This window comes from Scomber japonicus, chromosome 3 (genome assembly GCF_027409825.1).
Source record: "Scomber japonicus isolate fScoJap1 chromosome 3, fScoJap1.pri, whole genome shotgun sequence".
NCBI classification, from domain to species: Eukaryota; Metazoa; Chordata; class Actinopteri; order Scombriformes; family Scombridae; genus Scomber; species Scomber japonicus.
In genome coordinates this window covers 34,840,591-34,845,169 of record NC_070580.1, presented here as the reverse complement: position 1 = coordinate 34,845,169, position 4,579 = coordinate 34,840,591, and the positions used below count along the sequence as shown (strand labels likewise).

The window sequence follows — 4,579 nt, the reverse complement described above, 5'->3', positions numbered from 1 at the left end:
CACATGGTGAAAAAGCTGACAAAATAACAAGAGAGAAGAAAGGAGAAGAATAAAGGAAAGGAGAAGAAAGAAGGAAAACACACAAGAGAAAGAAGAAAACTGACAAGAAAGTAAGAAAGAAAGAAGAAGATGACGGACATTAAAAAATGTCTCATTTTGTTGTTGACCAACTTTTTAATGGAGGAAGAGGAGAAGCTCCGCCAGCTCCGTCTCCGCCGCCGCCGGCTCCATCTCCGCCGCATTTTATTATATATTATGCAGCTAAGAGGGGGCCGAGAGGTAAACCTGTTATTTGAACCCACAGTAATGTTATCATGATGTTATCGTTAGCTGGTTAACAGTTAGGGTAATTAACATACCAATGCAATACCTTAATGCTAGACATATAAACTGTAGATAGGCACATAATGCCATATAACCTGAACAATTCATGAATAGTTAAAGAACCCTGACCATAATTTAATATTATTTTGGCATGAATCAAAACTAGATTGCGAAGCCTAGATAGACTGATAAGTGGATCGATATACAGGTTAAGCGTTATCTATCAAAGCTCTGAATTGAACTAGAATTATCTTGGAATGACTTTACTGGAATTATCTTATTAACCAGAATTATGTAGCTATTGTTTAATTAACATTTTTTCTTCTCCTGTTCTTCCCCTCCTTTCTCAATCCAGACCAGACATCCCTACTGCAGGATCAACCTGGCCGTGCCTGTCCTGGACAGACTCCTTAATAATGGAGACACCAGGCAGGACTTTAGGCTGAGCAGAGAGTCCCTGGCAGTGCTGCTGAACCTTCTCCACCAGGATCGGAGACATGGATGGGGTGCCACAATAGAGACCTTGGTGTTCCTTTTCTGGCTGGCGAGTGGGGCATCATACAGGGTGGTCTCACGGGTGTTTGGGATGCCTCGTTCCACTGTCCACCGCATCGTCCACCGAGTTACTGGGGAGGTGGTGGCCATTCGCCACAAGGTCATCCACCTCCCAAAGACTGCTGAAGACCTGGCGGCAGTAACTCGTGGGTTTGCAGGGCTGGCAGGACACCGAGCCTTTTTAAAGGCTGCTGGAGCGATCGACGGCTGCCATGTCAGGATCAAGCCACCAAGCGGCCCTGATGGTCACTGCTACCTGAACAGGAAAATGTTTGCATCAATTATCCTTCAGGCAGTTTGTGACCATCAGGGCCGCTTTGTGGACGTGTACGTGGGCTGGCCGGGGTCGGTGCACGACTCCAGAGTACTCCGGCACAGCCCACTGTACACACAGGCGGTTTACCCTCCTCCAGGGCACTTCATCCTCGCAGACAGCGGGTACCCGTGCCTCCAGCATCCACTCCCCCTCATCACTCCCTACAAGCGACCACTGCAAGGTGTGGGACCCCAGCGCTTTAATGCCCATCATTCCAGGGCACGCTCTATCATTGAGCGTGCCTTTGGAATGATGAAGACCAGGTTCCGGGCCATCTTCTTTAAAGCGCTGGAGGTGCATCACACCTTTGCGCCTCAGGTACGTCATCACACAACAGGATTCTACTTTACCTTTGAGTAGGCTACTGAAGTGAATAACAATTAATGAATACGTTTTTTACATTGCAGGTCATAACAGCATGTGCCGTCCTGCACAACATTTGCCTGGGGGTGGGTGACATCATGCCCCCAGAGGATGAGCTGCAGGACGCCATGGAGGAGGATGAGGGGGAGAGCGGCCTGGAGGCCGTCAGTGGTGCTCTGTGGCGGGACCAGCTGTCTGCGGAGGTGTCTGCCCTGGAGGAGGTTATCCCTGACCACGACTATCTTTAGTTGGCAAGTAACATCATTTTAAAGCCATTATTCCTATTTAAAGAGTTTTGTAGATAGTTTTGTTTGTTGTAATAACTTTATTTTTGTTATTATATTATTATATTACAATTCTTGCCTCTTTCTTAAAAATTCTTAGTGACATGGCAGCCGTCCATCAATTCAGCCCTGCAAACCCACTTGATGGACGATGTGGTGGACAGTGGAGACCAGACCCCCAAACACCCTGAATACCAGCCCAGATGATGTCCCACTGACCACAGAAGACAAGGTCTTCATTGTGGCATCCCATCCAGCCCAGCAGCACTGCCAGGGAGTCCTGCTCAGCCTATTACTGTAAATAATTGGGAAATTGTAATAATAAAAATAACTTAATAATAATAATCTGTAAATAGTTCTTTCAGATGTAAGTTTGTAAATAGTTCAATGTTTCATGACTTCATAATAAAACAAAATATTTAATCCCTTGTTCTTCCTGAACAGCAGCACTTTCTGCCGTTTGTCAACCCTGTTATAAATTGTACTGAAGTTGTAAATACTAAATGGAATAGACGTGTAACAATGAACAATATTTTTTATTTCATAACAACATAAAACATCAAACTCTTCAGAATCAAATAATAAATAAAGAAAAATCATAAATAAACACAGTTCATAAATAAAAATCAAATACATCTATATAGATTATTTTTCAATAACTTTCTCCAGGAGAGAGAAGAGCCTCTCCATCCTTTCTTTCGCCTCCTGCTCCCTCCTCTCCTCTGCCTCATCCTGTCGCCTCATGTCCTCCTTTATGAGGTCAAGGAGGTCATCCTCCCTCCTCCTCTTCCTCCTGGGCCCTGGCTGGTCCCTGCTGGTCCCTGGCTGGCTCTCCTCCTCCTCCTCCTCCTCCTCCTCCTCCTCCTCCTCTTCCTCTTCACCCTCACCCTCCTGCTCACCCACTGCGGCACTTGGCCCTGGTGTGTCCTCACGGATGGAGGCAATAAGGACAGGGGGGGCAATAGATGGCCTCTGCCCCAGTACCTCATCCATGAGGACAAACCACGGCCAAGTGCCAGCAGTGGACTTGCCGCTGGTCCCCTCTCCTGTCCCTGGATATTTACAATCCTAAGGCAGTGGAAATCAATCATGTCAGCAATTTTCAGCAAAAGTATTTAGTAACAGCAAACCTGTAGGCTACCTACTTTATATTTTCTTTTTAAATTGTCCCATTTTTTTTTGGCCTGGTGGGGCTGGACCTTCCCCTCCAGCCCAATCTTTTCCAGTATTGCTCTAAACACAGAGGGAAGCAAGAGAAAAGGTAAACACGAGATCACATCAACACAGGGATGCAAAGATGTACAAAAATGGACATCAGCCTTACCTCCATCCCGCCGTGGCGGAGTTTTTGGCCCCCGTGAACAGGTGGTCATTCTCCCCACGTTGCTTGATCAGGAGCTCGGTTTGCTCCTTGCTCCCTAAAACAAAAATGAAACAAAATGTAATGTGAAACATGTTTTTTTTTTTTTTACCATGTCAACAGACAAAAGGGTTCTAATATAGCTAAAGATTATCATAATAATGATAATAATGAAGTGTAACATATAATAATGATAATCCCAAACGTAGCTCTTCATTAAAATCTATTATATTTGTTCATCTTACTCCATATATTAGTATAAGTCAAGTAATAAAATATAAGTGATTATTAAAAGTATAAAAGTCTAAGTAGTCATGAGTACAAATAATTAAATAAAACAAACCAATACTTACACTTGAATGAAGAGTCCTCACCTGTTGGTGTCCCCATTGTTGTGTTTCGCGGCACTGAACAGCGCCGAGCTAAGTATCTTGGGATATGGGAGGCCGCGAAGGATAGTAGCGATGCATCCTCGAAAAAGAGGGAAAAGAAGGCCGCATTTCAAGGCTGCATTTGAAGGACTCTTCGAATTGGGACAGCCTTCGCGCGGCGTTGTGACGTAATCGGCCTCGAAATGCGCACTTCGAGGATGCAGCCTCGCAATTTGGACCAAATTGGGACACAGCCACAGAGGGAGAGAGAGACAGAGAGAGAGAGGTAGAGAGAGAGACAGAGAGAGAGAGGTAGAGAGAGAGACAGAGAGAGAGAGGTAGAGAGAGAGACAGAGAGAGAGAGGTAGAGACACAGACAGAGAGATAGAGAAGTAGAGACAGAGAGGGAGAGGTAGAGACAGAGAGGGAGAGGTAGAGACAGAGAGAGAGAGAGACAGAGAGAGAGAGGTAGAGACACAGACAGAGAGATAGAGAGGTAGAGACAGAGAGGGAGAGGTAGAGACAGAGAGGGAGAGAGAGACAGAGAGAGAGAGAGACAGAGAGAGAGAGGTAGAGACACAGACAGAGAGATAGAGAGGTAGAGACAGAGAGGGAGAGAGAGACACAGACAGAGGTAGAGAGAGACTTGGTCATCCTTTGCTGCTGACTGTCAAACAAAATGAATTCCCTTCTTTTCTTTCTTTCTGTGTGTGTGTGTGTGTGTGTGTGTGTGTGTGTGTGTGTGTGTGTGTGTGTGTGTTAAGTGCATGAAAGCAAAATAAAAAACACAAGTAAACAAACAAAAATAGAAACTAGAGACGAGAGCAGAAGAGCAGAAGAGCCTCCTCTGCCAACCCAGTATCATGCCAAAGCATGTAATACACACGATGGTCACTAGGGCACTGCGTGTAAGTGTCACGCTTTGCTTTCACCAGCGTGTGTAGGACACGCTTATCATGGCCTTAACATTAACGTGCAGTACCAGCAGATGCAACCCAGTATCATG

General features: G+C 45.4%; 1 long non-coding RNA gene across 1 annotated transcript; it reads right to left on the bottom strand.

The window, feature by feature from the left end:
- Positions 1-3,006: 3,006 nt before the first annotated feature.
- On the bottom strand, positions 3,007-3,619 carry LOC128356239 (uncharacterized). Its single transcript, XR_008321160.1, has 3 exons — positions 3,577-3,619; positions 3,167-3,260; positions 3,007-3,075 (listed from the first exon to the last, which is right to left on the bottom strand). It is a non-coding gene; the product is annotated as an uncharacterized LOC128356239 (long non-coding RNA).
- Positions 3,620-4,579: the final 960 nt, after the last annotated feature.